Source organism: Pelobates fuscus, chromosome 11 (assembly GCF_036172605.1).
Source record: "Pelobates fuscus isolate aPelFus1 chromosome 11, aPelFus1.pri, whole genome shotgun sequence".
NCBI lineage: Eukaryota > Metazoa > Chordata > Amphibia > Anura > Pelobatidae > Pelobates > Pelobates fuscus.
Window position 1 is genome coordinate 99,183,587 of NC_086327.1, and position 26,312 is coordinate 99,209,898.

Sequence of the window (26,312 nt, forward strand, 5' to 3'; positions counted from 1 at the left end):
CTTTCTGTTCCCTTTACAGGTTGAAGATAAAATGAAATGAAAATTCACTTTATCTTTTGTAAATATCTTGCTATAGGCTGAGAAGTATATTACGATTTGTGTCTCATTTCAGAGTGACACTTTATTGTGAAGAATACATCTTTGTATTCCTAACACTAAAGTATTCCTTTAACCCCTTAAGGACACATGACATGTGTGACATGTCATGATTCCCTTTTATTCCAGAAGTTTGGTCCTTAAGGAGTTAAAGAAGAAATCAGTTGTCATGGAAAACTGCATTCTATATTTTTACTTTTATAATACATTTATAATATTTTATATTTTTATTGTAATTTAAAAACAACAATTGAATAACACGGATACACAACTGTAGTGAGGACGCAGTAGGGAAGACAGGAGAAAGGAAACAACTGAATGTTTCTATGAGAATAGCTTCAAGGGCACAGTAGTTCTGTTTTATGAGAATTGTAGTTCCGTTTATCGGCGTTCTGCTGTAGAAAGTCAACAAATGAACTACAACTCCCATAAGCATACATCACAAGTTTCCCTCTTTAGAAGGGACAGTCCCTATTTAGGGTCCAAATCCCTCTCTATCTCTTTTCTGTCCTAATGTCCCTCTTTTCTAGGAGCTCTGTAATTCAGGTGTATCTGAGTGTTTAACAGAGCTCCACAGCAGTAATACTCACAGTAACGTTTCCTTAAACTACAGTAAATGTATTTAGAAATCAGTCTGTGTAAATTAGATTTACATTACATTTTAGTTGAATAAATTGCTATTAGTAAGTCACCTAAAATACCTCAGAACAGCCCTGACCGTGGCCGCACCCCCACTCACACCCCCAAAAATGAAAGTGTCCCTGTTTTCAAGTTAAAATGTTGGGAGATATGTAGCACTTTGGAGCAAAAAATATAAAATAAAAAGATGCAAGATGTAAAGGTCAAAACCTGCTTATGGAGCAAAACTAGCGTTTTGTTATATTAATTCATATTAATTAGTTAAATCGATTTGAGAAAAGTACCCAGTGTAACTATACCTTAGCCTACATAAACTGCACCAAACGTGTGTCCAGAAATCTTATTTGTAAGCTCATTCTAGTGCAATTGTGACCCCTACTGGATGTATGTGGAAGTGGGTTTTTGCAGAAGCATTTGCAAATCTGCTCTCTGTTTCCACAAATCCTGGTTTGTAAAATGGATGATTCCCAGTTGCAACTGCAAAACCCATGATGTTTTCAGCCTGAGGAATTAAAAAGCATCCTGGGGATTGTAGTTCTACAAAGGTTTGCAATCCAACTTATGAGCATCACTATATAATTTATTTAAGATAGGTCAGGGGTGGGGAACCTTCGGCCCTCCGGATGTTTTGGACTACATCTCCCATAATGCTCTTACAGGCATAATGCTAGCAAAGCATCAAGGGAGATGTAGTCCAAAACATCTGGAGAGCCGAAGGTTCCCCACCCCTGGTCTAGGATGATAATAATTTGTCCATCACTGGGCAGACAACAGAAAAATACATTGTTTCGGTGGCTGAAAACATGGCGGCGGTGACAAACGCAAGTGCAGCAAAATATTATGTTATCATTAAACAGGAAAACGCGGCCACTGTTTATTCCAGAAATAAACAGATTGGCACCGCTGATTCTGTTGATTTCCTTACGTAAACATCTGTGTAGGAGTTCCTTTTTAAGAACTCCCTTGTGGGAAGATTTGCTAGAGCAGTAGAGATACTGTGTGTAACTTGATATGCTTTGTGCTCTGTGTTTTGATCTCTCAGATTTTTTTTTTTCTTTTGTTTATTCAAATCTATGTAGTAAGTTTGTATAACGGTCCTTTAATATTTAATAACAGCAAAAGTCTGAGATCCAACGAGCGTTCATAAGATAAAAACAGCAACAAAAAAAACAGATCAACAAACAGACGCTACCCAGTGCTGCACTAGGGACACCAGTAAAAAAATAAATGCAGTTCCTTAAAGATGTCTAAATGTTTAATTAAACGATTTCCCTTCTTCAGTTTATACATGACTCATACTACAGGGTAGCTTTTCTTTTGTGCCTCCATGAAGTATGTAAAAATGATATTTAGACAGGTAAAACAAGGTGGTTCTGTAAAGCACAACTGCAAGATTGGAGACCTATCGGATCTACTTGCATGAGATGTCTCTTCTAAGGTCCCATGATTAAAGAGGCTATTTGGTTGCAATAGTTTTTTCTTTTTTAAATCTCAATTTGTCATCCTGAATATGAACTATTTTTATAGAGAAAGCTAATTTTCTTTAGGCGACACTGCTGTTTTTGCTTTTTACTCTTTCTTAGAGTCAAGACTGAAATTCGACATTCCTTGCAAATCTTAACACAACCTCAGTCTGTCATATTCTGCTGTCAATCATTGCTAATAGGGGTCACTTTCCCATCAAATGGAAGCCATAAACAGATAGTACACTGACATTTTTCAATGCAGTTTTCTCTTTCCATATATATTTTTTTTTTCCCCATGAAGTTGGTACTACAGCACTCAAAAGGTTAAACCACTCTGTTTGAGCATGTGCTCCTGTTCATGGTGTGTCTCCTATTTAGACTGGCCAATTGTTGCCTGATTCTTTTTGAATGTAAACAGTGTATTGATTGGCTGCCTAAATCACCTTGTAAACTGATACTGATTGCATGGTGTAGTCAAAGAAAGAGGAATGTGAGTTTTTCTTTACACCTTCAGGCTATGAGACTCCATAGAGACTGATCGGTCCCCCAGCTTTTTTTTTTTTTTTCTTTCTTCTTTTCCCAGCAACTCTTTAAAATGGATTGTTTTATTTATCCTATTTATTTATTTTCTTCCCCTTATTTGAACATGCAAGCAATTTGTCATCCCGAATTTCTGTATAATTATACCAATAAATGTATAAAGATTTAAAATAATAATTAAAAAAAAAGTATTGTCTTGCAACATTTCGTGCATAGTGAGTTTTATATAGAAATATAAATTCTTTAAAAGGTCCTTTCTTTCCCAATGTTTTTGTATATTTATGAAAAAGTCCTATATCACTTTTTAGTGCATTATAATTACATTGATTTTGTGCTGTGATTTTACCCATGGTAATCATCACAAAAAGAGACTGCACTCTCTTGGAAAACGATGAAGTAGATGCTCCGTGTTCCAGGGCAGCTAAACCCCGAAGAGGACTAAGATACATATAGTAGCAATTATTGGGACACTCCACCCCACATCTTAACATACCTCTTGGCAGGCTCCGTTAGTAACAAATACACATACATAGATGGGCAATCACAGACATGCACAAGCACAGGCACAAAGGCAAACACAGACAGGCGCCGATAGATACTTACAGGCACACACCGATACACACAAGCACAGAATCTTACAGTAATGTGCACACACATTACACATAGTGTATAACAGAACTCCACAACTATATAGGTGCTGTAGTGTGTGTTTATTGCGGATGCAGCACGTGTGTGTGAAATTTAGTGGATGCAGTGTGTGCAGAATGTAGTGTATTTTTGATGATGCATTATATGGGTAGGGAAGGCATTGTGTGTGTGTGTGTGTGTGTGTGCTGGAGATATTATGGCCTTGCTCTGATATATATATATATATATATATATATATATATATATATATATATATATATCATGCAGTCCAGCGCTCATGTTAGCAATATATCCGATCAGATCCAGACAAAGGGAGAGACCAGAGGCTCTCTGGGTTCCTCTTTCTGCACTCCAGTCCATAAAGTCACCTCTCTGCATAGACTGGTGGTTAATGGTAAGGTTGTGCTGTTCCTGCAGATATGGGGGAAAATATCTGGGGCTTTAGGGCCACACATTCAGGGCTCAAACTCCCTCTGTTGTCAACCCTAGACACCCACCATAATTTCACCTGATACAGCAGCCTTTCTCAAGCCCAACATTTATTCCTCGATGAGTAAAGTGCACGTGAGAGCTCAAGCAACATTTGAAAGACTTCTATATCCAAGCTCCTCATGTAGGATGGAATTCTTCCAAACTGAATGTTGAAACATTTCTTACCATAGTTTGTATCATAGTGATTGCTCCAGACGACCAATATATTTCATATAAACTATGGCTTTCGGAATGATTAAAGCATTATAACCCAGATAGCAGAGGCTTGCTTTCAGATAATTTGATTATAAAATAAATTGAATACTTTGATCTTGCTGATAGCAAAGACGTTGGTATGGTGCTGTTTTTCTTAGATTAGCTCTATTGCGTATCATTTTAGATAGCCTTATCATTTCTTTTTATTGCCCCTAGACTTTATTTTCATCCTGCTCACTATGTCACAGGCATTAGATTACAAAGTTTCTAGAATATGGTTCTGTGGTTATATGTCCTGTCTCTAAATAAAAACTGTTTGGTTACAAGGATTGACTAAACCAGGAATTGTGGGGAAGTGACCAGAGTATTTCAAACTTTAGGGAAAATACTGGATTGGAGATTTTGTTTTTCTGTGTCTGCTATGTCAAATATTAAATTCTCTGGTCATTCTAAAGGATTCACAGTCTAATGAATAATCCTGCGTAGGAGGAATCTAGAATCTGGTACAAATTAAAAGGGAACTGGTAATTTTATTTACATACAGTGCTTGTGAGTGGGTGCTTTAAGGGTGCATGCATACATCACTTTTGAAGGAATACCCAACGCATGTAGTCCTATATCGTTTTCTAAGCATATAGTCCTATATCTTTTTCTATAACAAAACAAAATAGCATTTTTGAGATTTACACTTTATACATGGGAAATATTTCGGATACCGTTTTATCCTCCACCATAGATTTTAGTATTTATAGTAGGTCATTGAGCTTGGTAGCTCATGTCTGCTTGTCGCATTAGTATAAGTCAGGACATATTGTGACCTCAGTGTCCCCCAAGGTAGTGATAGTTCACAGGTGTGTTCAGTGCCAAACTTAGACATCATTGCCCTAGGAGTCAGAATGAAGATTAGTGGGATTCCTGTATTTCTGCCACTGTCTCCAGGCAAGCTTCCATACATAATATTGTATGTATATTTAATTATATATAGCGCCATTAGGTGCACTTAGCTAATTACAGTGAAAGAAAGGTACAGGAGGTATACAGTGAATGTGTCTATATTTTATTTATGTTTTGCCAAGAGGTTTTGTAGTACTTCCCAGGGTATATTACAGTAGAGGTGGTTGTTCTAGTTAGAAAGTCTCTATTTATATATCACTAAAACACTTGGCACTTCACACGTTGCTTTACAGTAACATGGTACATTAAAGGGTTATTCTTCCCCCCAAAAAAGTGTTTTAACAAAACAATGGGTTTGGTTAGAGTAATCCTTTCCGAGGTGGTCCGCTCCTCCAAAGTAAAAAAAAAACAAAAAAAAAACTCATTCTCACCTCCTTTACATTGCCGAGTCCAAGTTACAACTAACCGGCAGAAAGGGGGTTAATCTCTGTATGTGCAGAATTTCAAAGCAAAACGCTGCACATACAGACCACTTCAAATTAATGATGTGACTTCAGCAAGTATGGATGCCAGGGGCTCCATGCCAAATATTTGTAAAAGTTTGAAAAAAGCTATATATGGCACTTTACAGTACAGGGGATGTGTGAGCTGTTTCTGTGTGCACCTTATATAAAACATACATGCTTAGCACATTGTAAACTGCATTATAGGAGTAGAGAGGAAAAACCATCCTGGTGGTTTTTATAGTTGTATTTAATGGTGTAAATTGCAGATAAATGAAGCTTCCTTTCTAAACCTCACTTCCTTTAGAATGTGAGCTTGTTTAAGCTTATTTGTGTGCGTACATGTGTATATACATGTGCATAAAATTGTCTTAATCAATTTATCAGTATAAAGTTCCCGGCAATTGTTGGATGCAAACGTTTGGTTAGTTTGTGAACTAACTGGATTTTCGGAATAATTTCTTCTGAAATTTGCTAGGAATATTATTCTGACGAATCGCTTACAACAAATTTTTGCACATGTTTAATATGTATATATGCCTGTTTCTATATATGTGCATATCAACTATTCACCTGCATGCCTGCGAAAGATGTCAAAGGTGGGGTTTTGTGAAGTGTGTGCCCAGAAATATGTCTGAACGCAGTACAAATATTAGCACAGTCAAACAAGGAGGTATAGATTTGTCCTTGAATGTCAGAGGTCAAGGGGTTTGCATACAGCTGCAGACACTTCTGCAACTTCTGCAAATCACTGCAGGTTTATAATCTGTATATTCATATATATCTATGTCTCATTATTTAAAAATTAGATGGCTCCACAATGCGTACAGGTTTATTCACTCTTTCCATGTCTCCTATGAGCATGCCTGCAAGCTAAAATAGGTGCATACATGTTCACAGCAAGTTGCTACATGCAGGTGAATGTAAAAATGTCTTGTTCAACATTTTTTGTGTGTTGATTTAGTGCGAGAGGAGAATGAGTGAAAGTTCTAAAAGCAGATAAATGAAAACACAATGTTTTTCTTTTCTTTTTGTGTTTGTTTTAATTGCATATCTACTTGTATATTTAAAACAATATGCAACCAAACATATTTATGCAAGGCACCAGAAAAGTGTGCACAATCTAATTTAAAACAGAATGTACAACATTTAAAAGAAGGGCGATTTTTAACAAAGCAAAGACAGTATAGGTCAATCTTCATAGAAGGATCTTATTGTATCTCTGGTTATATCTGTCTACATATCAATTAGCATATTACATGCAATAATATGTAAGATTTCAGAGAACTTAAAAAATGCACAACTCTTGGATTCTACCATCCCGTACGAAACGCTCTCTAATGGTGATCACAACGTTTCCAGTGGAGGTTAGTGGAGAAGGTCCCTATGTAAAGTTGAGTAACTGGAGAGGGAAACTATCATTTTCGGATCCTGTAACATTGTTATGGCAATCACACCAGTGTAGAAGCTTTAAAAGTTGCTTTTGCCAGTTGGTTCCCTTGGCCTCTTCACCTTTCCTTTCCGTGCCTTTCCAATTAGCTATATAGGCCATTGAACCTAAATAAGTGTGTATATATATATAGGAAGAGTGAGGGCTCCTTTCTTGATCTCTCCTGTGACTTCAATGAATAGTTGAGAAACTCTCTGGAGATCAACATCCTTTTTATATCTAAAATCATCTGCCCTAATGTTTTGGGGGAAATGGTAGGTTCATCAAAATGAGCATGAAATGGTATTACAAATGCTATGTTTCGCTGCCTCGGAATGAAATGGAACATAGCATACTAGGTCAGTTGGACTTCTAAACTAAAACCATGGAAGATGGAAGACTTATGTAATTTCTAGATGTACTTTCTATCTGGTTTTTTTTTCCCTCCAGAATCTTGGACACTACGGTAACATAATATATTTTTAAACAGCACTGTTACCATCTGGCGACTTTGCATAGTTTGCAAAGATCTCCAACGGTGACATTACTATTGATGGCTGATTGGCCAGAGGGGGAGAGAAAGGGGCAGGTAACATTTACTTACCTGAAACTGTCCCTCGCGGGCACTGCCATCTTCTTCCAGGTGGTCCTCTTCTAATTCCGGCAGTGCCAGGACCAGACATCGCAGCATTGAGGTCTATGGAGGATCCTGCAAGACCGCGGGTTACTTCATTGACACAGCTAATATCACTGGTGACAGCTGTAAGATTGAGACTTCTAGACGGCGGTATCTCCGCCCAGTGTCTAGAAGTGTCAGTTGTAGGGAATATAAAGAGACAAAGAAATATATCTTTTCACTTAGTTGCAATTTCAATGGAATTCCAACATAGTATAAGTATTTCCTAAAGATTCTATCTTTTTTGAAATATTAATTTTGCCGCTTTAAGACACAGCATTACCAGTCATCCCAGAGATTCTGGTCGGTCTAGTATTTCCTTAGCCACCCTGTGCCTATAGGTTGCTTAAATAAAACTATCATATATATATATATATATATATATATATATATATAATATCAAACAGAAACATAATTACCCTCATCCCATATCAAACATGACAAACACTGCCATTCATTACACTGGACTCATTACATTTTATAAACATGCATACTAAATGGCACTTACATTATTTAAGATGCACTTTCATGATAATTTAAACATAGTGCTCTCACATACAAAACCTGCATTGTCCCCTGGACCTCTAGTTGCTGTTTACCCCCATTTGCTGTGAGGACTGAAGGGAAGAAAGGAGAAGGATTCCAGTGTATAGTGCTAGCCTTGGTGTCAGGGGAGAAGAGAGTGGTGTACCCTGATGCACACACTCTTTCTGCTTTCTTTAGCCTCTTTAAGACTGACAAGCAAGAGATCCCATGGATTTGAATTCTAACTATGGCATTTTGTGCCTACAACCTACAACAGTGTTAACTACCTGGTAGTGTACTTTGTAGCATTGGTGTAGGGACCAAAGAGAATCCTGGGGTCACCTTTTGATGCCAAATAGGAGTCCCCTCAGGAGCACTTGTTAAAGTAAACCTGTCATCCGTTTTTTAAGTTTACCTTAATTGTCCCCAAATGTATTAAATACATTGTATCACAGAGGTAAATTATATTTTCACTATAGAATTTTTAGAAATGCTTACCTTACCTCCGATCCAGCGCCGCTATTTTCTCAGCTTTATTATTATTATTTATAAAGCTCCAACAAATTCCACAGCACTGTGCAATAGGTATATGGGTGTTACTCTTCTGAAACATACATCTTTGGGGCACAGGGTGTCCGCCAGGGGGGATGATTGCATGCAGGGACAGTGGGGATGCCATTCACCCATTACAATGTGCTTCTCAAAGCTGTATAGTGGATAAACCCTCCCTGTGTATATGCAGAGTAAACTCATGATGTTTTTTTTGGATGAATTGTATGTAGTAGGTGTAATCCCTAGTAAAAAGAGTTATTAGAGTTTATGGGTCAGCTGTGAAAGTAAATCAAATTTCTGCCTCTTTCTCTGTATCTCTCTATTTCTCTGCTCAGTAAACTACAGTCAGCTGAAAACCAAATTGTGCCATTTATGACAAAATGATGAAGTGTCTCTAATCAGCACCGGTTAAAAGAACTAACTGTTTATTTTTTTAATTTTTTTTTTAAAGTTGTGGTTTCTGTGTTTTGTTACTTTATAACTTTACTATTTCCTGTGTAGCTAGACCCACTAATGTTCATTTTGAAATCACATCTAATGATCTCAGCAGGGACCTTCCAGAATGTGCCTCGAAGGTGGGCCACTTAATTGTCAATGCTCTAGAAATAAAGAACAAACCATAATCTTTGGGTGCTTCTGCTCATCTTTACTCACCAACAGCATTCTAAAAGCTTGTTGATATTTGATATGTTTACTTTCCTTCCCCCATAGTAAGAGGAAATCCTGGGTAGATAGGTCAGGCGAATCCAAATGTTCCCAAGAATACTAATTATTGGAACTAGTGGAGCCTTCAGGTGTTTACTTGATTTAATCAGGAACCTCACTGGCTAATCTCTAATTTAAACAGCTATTTAGCAGACTTAAGGGGAAATTGATAAATCTCCCCATTAGTTTCACTTTTCTGATATAACCGATTTTATGAAAGTATAGCAGACACTTGCTCTCAAAGACAGTTTTTTGGCTTTTTTTATTTTGGTGCAAATTTTTAATCCTCTTGAGTTTTTCATCTGTTGGTTCTTCTATGCCCTATCCATCATTTTTACCAGTTATGCCATGTTTTACCCTCAACACAATGGATTTATCTTCCTCATCCTCCAGAAAACTGTTCTGTTTTGCTTTTTTATTTTACTGCTGCTTTAAATTGGGCAGAATTTTTCGAACAATTAGATAAACATGAACAGATTTGAGATCACAAATAAGAGACTTTTTTTTCAGAACACTTTGCTAAATCTCGGGGACAAATGTAATAGGCAGTTACTTTCCATATATGTGCAATCGCCTGTTTTCTTTTAGCGACACTTTCAGAAATGTCCCCTACTGTTCCTATCAGAAAAAGACATTATTAACATTTTTTGTAGTTAATTAAAAACTGAATTGCACAATTTTACCCAAAACTGGTGATTTGGAATTATTCTCTAACTAGGGTATATCAAACTAGGGTAAAATAGCTTGGCTATTTTAGTTGAAAGTTTGCAATAAAATTTTCAGGTCATGGTAGTTCAGTATTTAGTAAATAAACTCTCCAAATAATTTATAGGAGTCTTCAGTCTACTGCCTGGTGATATAATTCCAAAGCGATAATCATCACCATCTAAATATATTATTTCATGCGAAAAAAATATTATATTGCTAGGTTTTACAGCATATTTGTATTCAAATTGTGTGGTAACATTTTTATTTAACCCCTTAAGGATACATGACATGTGTGACATGTCATGATTCCCTTTTATTCCAGAAGTTTGGTCCTTAAGGGGTTAATCAAAGCAAGATACAACTAAAAATGTATTTTTGATCTATTTAAAAAAAATATATATATTTTATTATTTTTCTTTCTTTTGTGCAACAGTTGCTATTCTTATCCTTGTTTTTCAAGATCTTGACCACGGAGAGGAGTCATTAATATGTGAATGAGTGATTACGCTAAAGAGAATAATGGATTCTATCCAAAATAGACAGCATCACTAAAGTATTTTAAAGATTATGCAACATCATTTCCTTTTATTGTAAGGACTGGCTCTTCTGTTCATAACTGATAAGAGCAGTGAATGGGTTTTGGTGTGCAAAACATACAGAAACCAAAAATAATAAATAGGAAAGCTGTATTCAGGGGAAATGCCATAGTTGAAGATATTGGCTAATTAGCAAATGGATTGTCTTTTTCTTTTTTCTTTAATGCAATGCTTTTTTATTGTTTTTATGACACCAAAATACAAGTAAATAAAATGGTCTTTTATGCATGATAGTGGTGATAAGTGTTTAGAGAGCAGCAACTCTGGAGCAGTGATAGCCAAGACGGGAACTGCAGAAGTAATTGGACTACATTTCCATAGTGCTTAGCCAATCTTCATGTCAGCAGGGTATCATGGATAATATAGTTAACACACATTTAATGTATCAAATTAAGTCACCATTGTTCTAGACCAGTGTTCCGCAACCCAGTCCTCATGGACCACCAACAGTCGAGGATTTATGTATTTCCCTGTATATTACAATGGAGATAGTGCCAAAACCTGGACTGTTGGTGGTCCATGAGGACTGGGTTTAGGAACACTGCTCTAGACTCTAGAGAAAGGTGATCTGAACAGCAGATTTACAGCTGTCGATGCTTTGCCAGTGTAATGACTTGTAAAGCATCATGGGTATTTGAGTTCTACAGGATATAGGCCATTCAGAAACCCCCTGCTCTAGAGCAGTGTTCCTCAACCCAGTCCTCAAGGCCCACCAACAGTCCAGGTTTTGTCATTATCTCCATTGGAAAAAAACAGGGAAATACATAAGTCCTGGACTGTTAGTGGTCCACGAGCACTGGGTTGGGGAACACTGCTGTAGAGCACACTGAAAGGCGCATTAATAATATGTGAACTTATAAAGGAACATAACAAGCACCAAAGTCAAGACAGTCGCTAATGGGTTTAGTTTCTATTATTGAATATATTTAAGTCCAATGAGTGCATGCATACTGGGCTTATGCTGGACGCTGTACCTGTACAATGCTACTCTATGAGAAACGTTGCATTAAATACTTCTCTGTGAGAAGCATTGGATAGGGAGATGCAGTAACGGTTACCACACATGTGACATGTATGCTAGGGATCCCCCACGAGAAGCGTCTGATTGAACATAAGCTATGAAGATTGATGACTTTACGGAAGGTGAATCAGGCTCAGAAGAGGAGTATAACCAGGCTCTGAATTACAGATACATTTAATGGCTTTTCATTTGTATTTTTTTATTTTTAAATTTAGATTTCTTTTGTTTCAATGTTACATCTTGTTGGAAGGCTCACAGATCTTAGGAGAAAACCAAACAAATTTTCCTTCCCCCCCCAAAAAATGTGGTGTGCCATCACCCAAAAATTATACTTAAATGTATAGTTACAATGTATTTAAGACTACAGCGGGCTAGTAAAAGTAAAGTTTATATCCCGATTTAACCTACCGTGATTCATTAAACAATGGAACAGCAAGAGTCAGTTGAGTGTGCATTTTTTTTTTACAAAAGGCCTGCAGTAGAGGGTGTGGTGATTGAGGTCTGGAATGCTGGTTTGAAAAGGTGATATATAGAAAAGCTTTGAAGGTGTTGAGAGAAGGTTCTTGACACTTTTAAAGGTTGAGAGTTTTAGAGAATTGAAAATAGGAGCAGAAAGGTGCATATACATTAGATCAGCTCTGTAATTGATGAGATGACAAGTTACGTCAAATGTTCGAGAATGGTTTATGTTATTGCTGATCAGGGCCGGTGCTTGGATTTTTAGGTACATAGGCGAAGATGCATTTTTCCGCCCCCCCCCAAAAAAACATCTTCACCTATGTGCCTCTTAACCAGCCCCGCTCCCCTCCCCGACCAATAGTGGTCCCTTCCTGCCCCTTAGTGTTCTTCTCCCCTCCCCCCTCTTTTCCCTGTCTCTTGGTGTTTCTCTCCCATTCCCTCCCTGTCCCTTGGTGCACCCCACACCCCATTAGTGGTTACACTCCCCTTCCTGGTGTGCCTTCTACCTCTATTGTTGCATTGCCTAGCGGAGCAGATCCCCTAAAGGAGCTTCAGTTTTCTGTACCCGGCCGAACTGACAGGGAGTGCTCTCTCTGTGAGCACCTCCTGTCAGTCTGGCCAGGTACAGGAAACAGAAGCTCCTGTACTGCGCTCTGCTCCGCTACACTCTGTACACACTGACAGTCACACGCTCAATGACAAACACACAGACGTCACTGACAGACACAGACTCATTGACACTCATTGACAGACACACGGATAGTCACACACATACTCAATGACAAACATACTCTCACTGACTTGACAGACACACACTCATACACTGACAAACACACTCATCATACACTGACAGACACACTCCTAAACTCACATGCACACACACAGACGCACTCACTCACACACGCTGTCACTCATAGACGCACAATGTCACTCACAGACGCACACTCTGTCACTCACAGACGCACACACTGTCACTCACAGACGCACACGCTGTCACTCACAGACGCACACGCTGTCACTCACAGATGCACACGCTGTCACTCACAGACGCACACGCTGTCACTCACAGACGCACACGCTGTCACTCACAGACACACACACAGACACTCACACACACACATGCTGTCACTCACAGACACACACACAGACACTCACAGACACACACACTGTCACTCACAGACACACACACTGTCACTCACAGACACACACACACACACACAGACACTCACAGACACACACACGGTCACTCACATACACACACACAGACACTCACAGACACACACACTGTCACTCACAGACACAGACACTCACAGACACACACACAGACACTCACAGACACACACAAATACACTCACAGACACACACACTGTCACTCAGACACACTCACAGACACACACACTGTCACTCACAGACACACACACTGTCACTCACAGACACACACACAGACACTCACAGACACACACAGACACTCACAGACACACACACTGTCACTCACAGACACACACACAGACACTCACAGACACACACAGACACTCACAGACACACACACTGTCAATCACAGACACACACACTGTCAATCACAGACACACACACAGACACTCACAGACACACATCACATACATTCACTAATTATTTTAATAAATATACATTTCCCACCCAGCCTCCTTACCTGGAGAGCTGGTGTGGATGATGCATCCTTCCATGGGGTCCTGCTGAGCGGCGTGCGGCTGTGCTGTGCGGAGATCAGACGCGGCGAGGGAGCTCTAATCTCACCGCTCTGCTCCCTTGCACGCTGTCTGCTGATACCGCGGGAGCCGGAATATGACGTCATATTTCGGCTCCCGCGGTATCAGCAGACAGCGCGCGAGGGAGCAGAGCGGTGAGATTAGAGCTCCCTCGCCGCGTCTGATCTCCGCACAGCACAGCCGCGCCGGGGGCCGAGATGGTGGCTGGCAGGAGGGAGAGCTTCCCTCCTGCCGGTCACTGAAATTTTGCGCCCCCAGAGCCCGTGCGCCCTAAGGCGGCCGCCTGTGCCGCCTTATGGACGCGCCGGCCCTGTTGCTGATATAAGGTGTGGTATTGAAAACTGTTTCAAAAGTATATGAAACATTGGTGACATTTAGTGAATACATATCTCACGCAAATCTATCCAAAGCACAATTCTTTAACTAGAAAATTATTGCTCCTTCCAAGCTTATTTAACCCCTTAAGGACACACGACATGTGTGACATGTCATGATTCCCTTTTATTCCAGAAGTTTGGTTCTTAAAGGGAAACTCCAGTGCCAGAAAAACGATCCGTTTTTCTGGCACTGGAGGGTCCCTCTCCCTCCCACCCACCAATCCCCGGTTACTGAAGGGGTGAAAACCCCTTCAGTCACTTACCTGGGACAGCGGCGATGTCCCTCGCCGCTGTCTCCGCCTCCGCGACGCTCCTCCTAGTGATTACGTCGGCCGGTGGGCGAGACTAATCTCGCTCACCGGCCGAGGAGACCTAATGCGCATGCACGGAAATGCCGCGCATGCGCATTACGTCTCCCCATAGGAAAGCATTGAAAAATCATTTCAATGCTTTCCTATGGGGTTTTGAGCGACGCTGGAGGTCCTCACACAGCGTGAGGACGTCCAGCGACGCTCTAGCACAGGAAACCTAATAGACAGCCACTAGAGGTGGAGTTAACCCTGCAATGTAAATATTGCAGTTTATGAAAAACTGCAATAATTACACTTGCAGGGTTAAGGGTAGTGGGAGTTGGCACCCAGACCACTCCAATGAGCAGAAGTGGTCTGGGTGCCTGGAGTGTCCCTTTAAGGGGTTAAAGCTGCATTCTATCTTCTTTGCATTTGCGTGTGCTTCTTTACATTGTATACTGAAATCCACTGATCCACCCAGACTTTCTTCAGAGCCCAGTATTGCATTGGGCAGAGTCTAGCACCTTACCACCCCACCATCCTTAAACTTCATTGGTTCTAACTGCAGAATGCACAGTGAAAATCTCTGCTGTATACCGGTAGTTCTAGATATCACTTATTCATTCACTTGAACAATAACTGAAAAATAATACATAAAGTATTGGAAGTTCTCAAATGCATACATAACTCTTCACTGTAACGTCAGCTAAATATAAAATATTTGGTTATATTTGTGAAAACTCTCTTAAAGGGAAACTGTCACTTCTCTGGAATGTACACCATACAATAAAACCTTGAAAACTACCTATAACGTGTGTTAACCTTTTTCTCGTGAGAAGTTCAACTTTCTTTTAAATTTTATAATTTAAAGATTTAGCAAATGACATCATAATCCAGTTGAGACCAGGCAAACACTGCAAATTAGGAGCTGAAATAGAATCATTGTTTCATTTCTCCTCCTCTCCGTTTGCTTTGCCCATGCTGATTGCCAGGTGCTTATAACACTTCTTACCAGGGAGCTAAGATGGAGGCGCCCATCTTGAAATGTGAATTTCTACATTTATTTTATTTCTTCACAACGTTTTAATTTTTTTTAAAACATTTTTTATTAGCAGTTTATTGTAGGTACACAGTATAAAATATATCATAAAGTAAAAGTTATACAATAAGCAGTTGTCCTCGGAGATGTGTACAGAAGGGTCACAGGTAAACATAATATTGCTCGTCAACTGTGAGAGATACACATTTTCTCAGCAGCCTCTTTCCAACATAAAATGAACATTTCACATTGTGTACATGTTACTATTTTATTAAATTAACAGAAAGTAAAGTAACCTGAATAACTGGGACAGGGGGGTGAGGAGGGGAGGGTGGAGGGGGAGACAGGGGAGAGGTTAAGTCTCACAGCTGTTTGAGGTGGTCACCTGAGGTTATTAGAGATGATAGCATAGGTAGGTCCCCACCATGATTTAACTGGTCGGTTTAGGTTACCCTAATAGCAGGTTATGGGTGGGTATGGCTCTGGATGAGGGATCTCTCTTCCTCATGGAACCTCGTCTCTGATCAAAGTTTAGAGGCTCCTTCATGCCTATCAGTAACGAGAACTTTGCAGAGGTCATTACATAGGTCTATGAATATTTTACAATGAACATTGAACCAACATTCCTTTTGTGTGCCCTCCATGGCAACCATTAACACATAATAGTGTAATTGCATCATTTCTAGGGATCATTCATTTGTGCCTATGGGTGCATCCATCTGGACTGGAGACGTAGCAGGAGTGGGCTTATTTAGGGTAGGCCTATTTCCCTCCCACACGTTCCAGACTTCTCTCCAAAAATTCTTTTTTTCACAACTTTTTGATACAAATTCACATTTGTTACATTTTGGAATAACAGAACTTTAAAAAGGGACAGTACTCCTTCAAAACATGCCGTAAACTCATTTTGTTTATCATAGACAAATGTGTAATGTATATGTACTGAAAGACTGCGTCTGGTAAATTGGCCACGCCTATAGCCTACACTTGCAGCAAGTATCATGGTATAATTTACACTCCTGTCTGAACCTGCCTGCAGCAGGGTAAGCAGCAATAACTAGAAACCTCTTTAACTAGTTAACCCCTTAAGGACACAACTTTAGAAGTAAAAGACGGAAATGTTAATAAGGGGTTAAAGGAAAGTTTAAAAATCAGGGTCTGCAGGGAATTATAGAGAGATTTTTAAATTCTCAAACAAAATAACAAAGTTTCAATAGACTTGTATTTAGACAGACAATCACAATATTTGCTCCTTTCCCACTTTGGGGGCACCAGACCTCCATAACGTGCAGTGTGAGCACATCATTATACGCTCTGCGCAAATCACTCTGAAAATTAGCAATTTCCTTGTTTGTTGTCACACTTCCCAAATTGGTGGATATAATATTCTATGTATATTATTTTCAAGTACATGGACCAGGGATCTAGTTTCACCTACAGCAGAAGAAGTTAAAAAAGACCAAGGTTTTCATTTAAAAAATACAACAATTTAGATGCTATGCATACCTCATATTGCATTTATGAGATCAGTTTATCAAATAACTTCATTCAGTTTGCCGAAATATTTATATTCTGTCCAGCATTTTCCTCAGAAGTCCCTTTAGCGCCTGGGATGAGAGAGACCTCGACCTGATACCCCATGCAAATCTTGAATACAATTACTGGCATCTTTGCTTGCTGTTTGCTTCTTTCATTATCAAATTCTTGAGTAAGGACAAACCTAGTGTATAGACCTCATCTACTCAGGGCATGTGGTCCATTTAGAACTCTCATACACATGTACACGTGCAAGTTTTTTACCATTGTATAGCTAATATAAATCATGACAGCATATGTGTATTATGTTAGCTGCCATTAATACTATGTCAAATAATGATTGTTAATAAAAACAAGATTTGTTAAAAAAAAACAACAACAAAAAACCCTTCCTAATAAAACTCTCTCACATTTGAACTTCCTGTTTCTGCAGTGAGCCATACTTAGACCGAGAGTTGGCTCAGCCAATAATGATGTTCCATACATTTTCTATAGCAGTACTGATCATATACAATGTATCCATACAGTGCAGTACTCTGGGGACATGTATATAGGAGTTGTAATTTTATTTTCAGCTTTATACCGCTGGCTGCTAATCACGAAACCGTAGCCACCAAGGAACCTATGTGCTATTTTTGTTATTGTAGAAAAAAATGGTGAGAGCAATTACTCTCTCTGGTACAGGAAGAGCACATTCAGAAGTTGTGAAATCCAAACAGCAATTTCTCTGATCTATGTATAATTAATTCAAATGTAGGTGTCAACTCAAGCTTGTAGTGCCCTTTTAATATATAATTATATACTACTGCCTTAACTGTAGGGAGTAAACATACAATATCCTACTATAAATCTACATATTATTTTAAGGCACAGTGTAGAATGGTAAAATGTTCCATGTTTTTTCCTACAATTTTTATCTGGTTTTATATATATATATGTGATTGAAAAATGAGAGAAATCTCACTGTATCCTTCCTGGTAAAATATTGTATAAATAAATAATATATTATGTGATGATATAGATATACTACGTGTCTTTTAGAAGAATTATTAAATGCCATTTGCAATCCATACATCTTGCCAGCACATCTTGCTGTGTGCAGGCAGCCTCATCAGGAATGACTGATGAATCCAAGACACACGGAACCTTAGGAAATAGAATTGTGAGTGACAGATGATAAAATCCTGGAGGAGGTTCCATGATACTATAATGAGAGAAGGAAAAAAGCCTTTGTAGATTCAAATTAGTGTGTAGTCAAGGAAACTGCTAGTACCGTGTGCACCACTGTTTTGCACTCAGCCTTTGTTCGAGTTCAGATTTGACAATAGTGAGGATCAAATTTCACCACAACGGCTCAATCTGCTCTGTATCTCTGTGCAGTGGATGAACCTGGCTAATCCTTCTTGTAGTAAGTGTGTGTGCAGGGAAACAGCCAATTTTCAAACGTCTATTATTATTTAAACAGAGCCAGCATTTGTCAAAGCCCTCAAACAATGGGTTTTGTCATTTGTTTTCTTTGTCTTTGATTGTGGAATGTGGATAAGTATATTAAACTCTTTAGTCATTTAGACACAACTTGTACGTTTATTATTGTGCATTATATATATGCAAAACAAACAAGCAAAAAATATATATATACTGATATATTGCACCGTGACATCAGCCAGCTTCTTCCCCGACATGTCAGTAATGGGAAAAGGGCTAAATTAAAGGGACATTCCGGGTGCCATAAAAACTTAAGTGCATTGAAATTGTTATGGTGCCAGAAGGTGCCTGGCACAATCTTACCTTCTGGGATTAAACATTTATATAAATATTTACCCCTAAACTCAGGAAGACGGCAAGACTTCACATATTCTGATGGAATGAGGCTACAATCCAGAAGCCTCGACTGAGAGATGCTTTAAGCCCATCAGTAACTCCCCAATCATTAAACAGAACAAAAAAAAGATACACACTTTTGCTCAATGGTGAGTTATAAGCAGCTGATGCCTATCAGCTTTAGCCTATCAGCATGAGCGGACACTCATAATCTATGAGCAATGCCCAGTTAGAGGCTCCCTGATTGAATCCTGGGACCATCAGATGTAGTGTAGGGGCAGTGTGATCAAGGGCCATATTTAAGAGTTTGCGGTAAAACTGTTCATTAATGGTTTAACTAGCTAGCTAAGCACTTTGTATAAAAGAGCTTCAATGGCTAGATCTCGGCTTACGGACAGGGCTATCTCTACCTTTTGTATTTGTCTGTGGATATTGTACGTTCTCAACTAATTGTACAGCGCTGTGACATATGTTGATTTATAAATACCAGCAATAATAATAATAACAATAATAAGAATAAGGATCCTCCTTGCACCATAACAACCTAATTGTGATGAAATTGTTATGGTGTGATAATGTCTGGAGTGGTCCTTTTAGGAAAAGGTAAATGGCATGTAGAATGTGTAGAGTGACAAGGGCAAAACAAATAAAATGAATAATACATAAATAAATATATATTGCTTTGTAATATCCTTATTTGCTGACCTGCAGAAGTTGGGAGTGCAGACTCACACCAGTTGCCTTCACTGCCCCCATTTAAAGCGTTAGGAATTCAAAGTTGTATTCCTAAATCTATAGTGTCCTTGTCCCTAATCTTGTAGGTGTCGATTCCCCCCATCCGCTTCTTGAATGAAGGGTTAAAAAACCTTTTTTGTTTACCTTAATTCTAGCACAGAGGCTTTGCTGGTACTGGCTAGGTCACCTTCTGAATCAACGCTTTCCAGTGGGGATTTTGAAGATGTTGGACGGCCTCGTGCATGTTTCGCTCTGTGACTTTGGTGTTTAGTCTAATTTGTAAAATATAAAAAATAAGTAAGCTTCATCAGTTCTAATTGGTCTGTGTGAGCCAAACCATCCACAGTGGGATCAGTGAGTTCCAAGTGCAGACAAAAAGGCCATTCATTTGTACTTGTCCCCCAGGCCAAAAGCTACCAACCTTTCCCAGATCTGGAAACTTTTATTTCTAAAGATGCAATTTACATACATCTATGTTCTCATGATGAATATTATTTTAAAGATTGTGATGATGACACAGTGGTGGGTACAAATTTCTCAATTGTTCATTCCAGAGGAATCTGGTGTTTATATGGGATCAGATATCAAACAGATGGCAAAACATACCTAGAAATTAGAATGTCCCATAAATAGGTTATGCTGTACTATGATATATAACCAGAATATAATATTGATATCTAACATAAAGATTAGGATATGTTTATTTTTTATTTTTTAATTTTTTAGATGGTACATTGTATTTAGGTAAAATATAGGTAATTCATTAATTAAAGTGTAATTACTGGAAGAATCTCCTTTGTCTCCTTAGAAGCTATTCATGGTTATCAATGGAATGCCACAACAAAGCAATCCTGTTTTAATATGTAAATGATAAAAAAGGAGCATAACAAAACTACGTTGGTCGCCCACCAGATGAAACCGTTGGATCCTATTCCTCTATTGTTTATATTAATTAGAATTGCTTATGAGCTGAAATTCAGATCAAATAATCTTCCTGTGTTGATGCTAATTTGGAGAACATGTCTTTTAAAAAGAAAGGTTAAGTATTCTACTCTGCAAATGAAATTAAAAAAGTATCCATAAAACAAATCATTATTTTTGTTGCCACTTACAGAGCGGAATCCAATTACACAGAGACCAGGGTAGGGATTATCTATTTAATTTAATGGTTTCCACTGATAAATTAGTTATCTGGAAATGTGGACAGAGCATCTTTTTCGTCCTATGATGGGTTGGATGTTTTAAACTGTCCTATCTTTAAAAAATGTTTTTCTTAATTTAAGAAAAATGCTCATTGAGTTATTTACCAAGTACGAGAATTTATTCGCTAAACAATGAATTGTCGTGAATTGAAAATTGAGCGGTAAATTCCTGGACATTTTGGAGAAGGTGCAATGAATTGGATAAGTGTTCTGGGCATACAATTTTCCATTATATTGACCATTATCTAAGCTTCCCAATTTGATCACGGAACAATGCTAGACATAATCAGAGAAAAATATAATTGTACAATATGTCATGGCAGGCATTAGCATTTTGTTTGTTTGTTTACCTTTTTATATTATTTTTTTTCTCCTTATTTGAATTTATTAGCACAACATGGCAAGGTGTCAACATTAAAAATCTAAAATGTGTACATTAACAAACCGTTTTTTCTTAAATTTATTATCAATGATGGGGGTGATGATGATCTTTTGCTTATAAAATAGCGTAGTGTAGATGACTCTAGTGTAGCAGTGAAAATTAAGTGTCTATCTTTACTTTCAAGCCACAGGTGTTCTGGTATTCATCTTCACCTGTTGTAGCTGTCAACATTCATTTGTCTGTCAATTTTTCTCTTTGATATATCCCCACCGTATAACTGTAAAGTGTTGCAGAATATCTTAGAGCTACATAAAAATGTGATTATTAAAGAATGTTCGAAACAATGAATAATAAATGAGTGTGAATATAATATAGCATTATAGTACAAAAAAAAAAAAAATTGCGGGTCTGCCTGTGAACAATACCAGTCTTTAAAAGTAGCTGTTCTGTTCATTATGCATAAACAAAGCTCCATTTGTTTATAATGGAATTTAATATATAGTGAATATATGAGAAAATGAACAATCGGCAGTAAGAAAGTTACTTTTTCAATACTTGTGTTAATAATTATTCTTTCAAAAATTACTGACAGCCCACTTCTTCAACAAGGCATATCCATCATGTTGGTACTATATAAAACATAATTAAACTGTTAACAGCTTTCACTGTCCATAACTCTTTAACCAATTTGCTTCTTCTCTTGGAACTGTGTCATCTAAAAATCTAAGCCCTCATTGTAAACTTTTCTAGCAACTCACTTGTTAAGGGTAGATGAAGTACCTCTTGTGTCATTTTACCCCACTCCCGTTAGAATGTGAGCTCATTTGAGTTGGGCCCTCTGTACGTTTTGTTCCGGTACATGCAACTTGTCTTGTTGCAACTACTTGTTTGTTAGTCCACCTATTGTGCAATGCTGCAGAAAATGTTGTTGCTTTATAAATTATAATATATAACCACTATTCACAGTCTGCCTGATAGTAATGAATACGAAGGTAGCCCTGGATCAACAACCTATTTCCTTCACTTGGGTTCAAGTGTGGATGGTTTTATTACTGTAATTGGAGCTTGTAGTCATGCTCTTGTCTGTGCAGTTTACCCTGTGTTTTGGGGATTTTGGGGGGGTTTATATATATTTTTTTCTTTTTACTTTTCTTTTCTTTTCTTTTCTTGTCTTTTTTTTCTTTTTCTTTTGCAGCTGTCTCACAAAGATATTGGATGCAAAGTCCATCATGCCGGATTTAACATATAAGTGGCCCTGAATAATTGTTGCACTTCTTCCATTCATCGTGATAACTCCCTTAGATTGTATTCTGACATCATTCGGTCCCCCTAACAATCACAATACTTTAGAATGTTTCTCACTCTCTCCGTTGTAACAATCGTTCACAAAAAGAATTTGTTTGTTGGATTTGGTTCAAACTATCATTGTTGAGCAGGCATTACTGTCAAGTTAACCCCTTAAGGACACATGACATGTGTGACATGTCATGATTCCCTTTTATTCCAGAAGTTTGGTCCTTAAGGGGTTAAAGGAATAGTCTAAGCCAGCGGTTCCCAAACTGTGTGCCAGGGCGCCACGAAGTGCACACAAGGGTGCCGCGGAATGTTTCCCTGATGCTATGATTATAGCATTGGAGAAACATTACTGCTCAACAGGGACCCGGTCGAGTGCCTCAGTCCTTTAAGACTGCGACCGGGCCCCTGTAATGTCTGCGATTGGGAGGAAGTGACAGCCTTTCACTTCCTCCCAGTGTCATGCAGAGAGATGGTGCAGGAGGGAGAGGAGGCATGAGGGGAGAGGAGCACGAAGAGCTCCAGACTCCTTCACTACCCCCAGCAGGACCAGGACTCCAAGCCACCCTCCTGGACACACAAGGTAAGCTAACAGGAGGGTGGCTGGAGATATAAAAAATCACTTGTGTGTGACTGTTTGTATGAGTTTGAGTGTGTGTATTAGTGTAAGTGTGTATATTAGTGTGAGTATGAGTGTGTGTATGTGTATGAGTGTATATGTAAGAGTGTGTGTATGTGTATGAGAGTTTGTATGTGTGTGAGTATGTGTATATATGTGTGAGTGAGTATGAGGGTGTGTGTGTCAGGGTGTGCATCTGTGTGTGTGTATATATGTCAGTGTGCGTCTGTGTGTGCGCACACATCTGTGTATGTGCCTCTGTGTGTCAGGGTGTGTGTTTTTATGTCAGTGTGTGGATCTGTGTCATGGTGTGGCATGTATCAATGTTTGTGTGTGTCAGGGTGCATGTGTGTATCTATGTGTGTGTATGTGTCGGTGTTTATATGAATTTGTGTGAATGTGTTGGTGTATTTATATGCATATGTGTGTTAATGTGCATGTATATCTGTGTAAGGTATGTATGTATGTATGTATGTATGTAGTAGCGTATGTGCATACATCCAATCAGTTAAACACCAGCACAACATACAAGCATACTCCTGCAATCTAACACAAATATTACATACAAACACACCCCTGCATTCAAACTAAAGAAATATATATACAAACACACCCCTTCACTCAAACACAAATACTTCACACAAATGTACATCCACATTTAAAAGTGAACATTACATTCAGACACACCCCTGCAATCAAACGCAAACATTACATACAAACACACCCCTGTATTAAAACACAATAACTATATACAAGCACCCCTTCAAACACCAACATTGTACATTACACTATAGCGCCAGTAAATACCGCAGTGCTGTACAGATATACAACCTAGAAATTTTGACTTGGGGTGCCTTGGAAAAATACTGAAATATTAAGGGCGCCTTGAACCTTAAATGTTTGGGGACCACTGGTCTAAGCACTAAAATCACTTAATCTGAAAGCAACACTGATGGTATACAGGCCACTTAATCTCAATGAAGTAGTCTTGGTGCCATGTCCCTGTAGTTTTAATCATGGAACTGAAAACATTGCTGTTCTGCATGAATGGCTATGTTTACATTGCAGGGTTAAAATGCCTCTGTTGGTTGTCACACTGAGGCGCTTTAACCAAAATAGATGGTCAGATGGTCTCAGGGACCATTTGTTTGGTGCACCACTATGTTTTCATGCCCATGTATACTAACCTATCAATGCTTATGGAAAAGCTTTGGATTGGCAGTACCGACCCAGGAACAAGTCATCTAAGAACCCGGAAGTCCCACTAGTGGCTGTCTGGTAGACAGCAACTAGAGAAGGACTTAACCCTAGCAGGTAATTATTGCAGTTTATAAAAACTGCAATAATTAAATGCTCAGGTTTAAGGGTGATGGGAGTTTGCACCCAGACCACTTCAATGAGCTGAAGTGGTCGGCTGCCTACAGTGTCCCTTTAAGTGGTAAAGGAAAACAATGAATTAAAAATGAACATGAATATTTGTTTAAAGTGTTCCATAAATGTGAAACAAAGTCATGATATGCATTTGCTTAATGTTCATGTAGAGATTGCTTAATGTGTTATTGTGTGTATTTACAGTGACATCTAGTGGCTAAATTTATTTCTTTCACTGAAAAAAAATACCAACCATAATTTTATAATTTTCTTATTAAGTACACAGCTTTCAAATTATGAACTATAATTTACGTTGGGGCTAGCTAAAGGAAAAAAAATAGGTAACTACATGCAGCTAAACATAGTCTCCCAACCTGTATTCAGCTACATCTCACCAATAAGCAACATGTATAGTTTGTCATATATGTTTTTACATATTGCACTTACCAGTCTACAGTGGACCTATGCATCATTCAGGGTCAATTTATCTTCGGAAATAAAATTTAATTAGATCTTGCAGCGCGGTGTGTTTACTTTAGAAGTTATAATCTTTTACCCTGTTAATTGAACTTACACACAAGAAGCTGTTGCGGGCCCTACCAGTCTATTAATAGAGCAGGAGATAAGACATTCTAAATTAAACCCAATGTGCAGTAAGAGAAACAAAAAATAAATAGACTTCTTTATCAGGAAGTTTATAGGGAGGCTGTGTGAGTCTCAGCTAGGGCTGGATGAACAAAGTGATTTAAAAGGACACTATAGTCAGCAGAACAACTACAGCTTAAGATAATCGTTTTGGTGAGTATAGTTAGTCCCTGCAAGCATTTCAATGTAAACTCTGCCTTTTCAGAGAAAAGACAGTGTTTACATTGCTACCTGTGAATACCCAGTAGGCTGTCTGGCTCCGCCCCTGCCCCACCTCCTTGGCTAAGATCATTAGAATTTACTATCTCAGCCAATCCGATGCTTTCCCACAGGAAAGCATCGGATTGGCTGATATCAATTCTGACATTCAGTGTAATAAAGCATTTCATTGGCTGAGATCGTCAATTCTGATGATCTCAGCCAAGGAGGCAAATAGGGGGAAGGACCAGCGCTGATGGACTTGCGCAACACTGAAAGAAAGGTATGTTTATTATCTTTTTAAGGGGAGTCGGCACCCTACATTATTGGGTCAGTAATACACGTTTGGATCCCTTACCTATAGTGTTCCTTTAACTTCAAAATGCTTGAGATTTGTGCAATGAGAATGCAGGGGCATGATCTATGTATTAAAACCACGTTTTTGGAGCTTAGATTGTCCTTTTAAGAAAGGCAATTTCCCAATATCTCATCAAAAGAAATATAAAATATTTTAAGAAAAGGAATAGTAAACAGTAATAAAAGCACAAGTTACTGTAGTGCTTTCTTGTTAACTGTAATATAAACCCCCCAAAGAAAATGTATTTATCAGAAACAGGTTTTGGAATAAATGGGGGCATTTTGCTAACATGGTTGTCCACTAAACTTCTTATTTTAGTAACTTAATATGAATTGCTACATTGAGGCTAAAATAGTTGATTTTTAAAACTTCTGAAAAACTCGACTCTAGTTAGTTTGACTACTTTAGCCTCAGATTTACAATTGTAATTTAATCAGCTAAAATTAAATTTAGGGAATAGACTTGTAAGTGTATTTTTTTAATTTATAATGCGCCAACTTGTTTCACCTCTGTCTTTCCACCTCACGATTTGCTATTTGCAAACGTTGGGTTTATCA

The 26,312-nt window shown here is 38.4% G+C and overlaps 1 protein-coding gene across 1 annotated transcript in view; it reads left to right on the forward strand.

Annotated features, from left to right (window-relative positions):
* LOC134578072 (uncharacterized) overlaps positions 1 to 26,312 on the forward strand; it is a 125,505-nt gene that overhangs the window by 93,837 nt on the left and 5,356 nt on the right. The gene's annotated exons all lie outside the window — the stretch shown is intronic.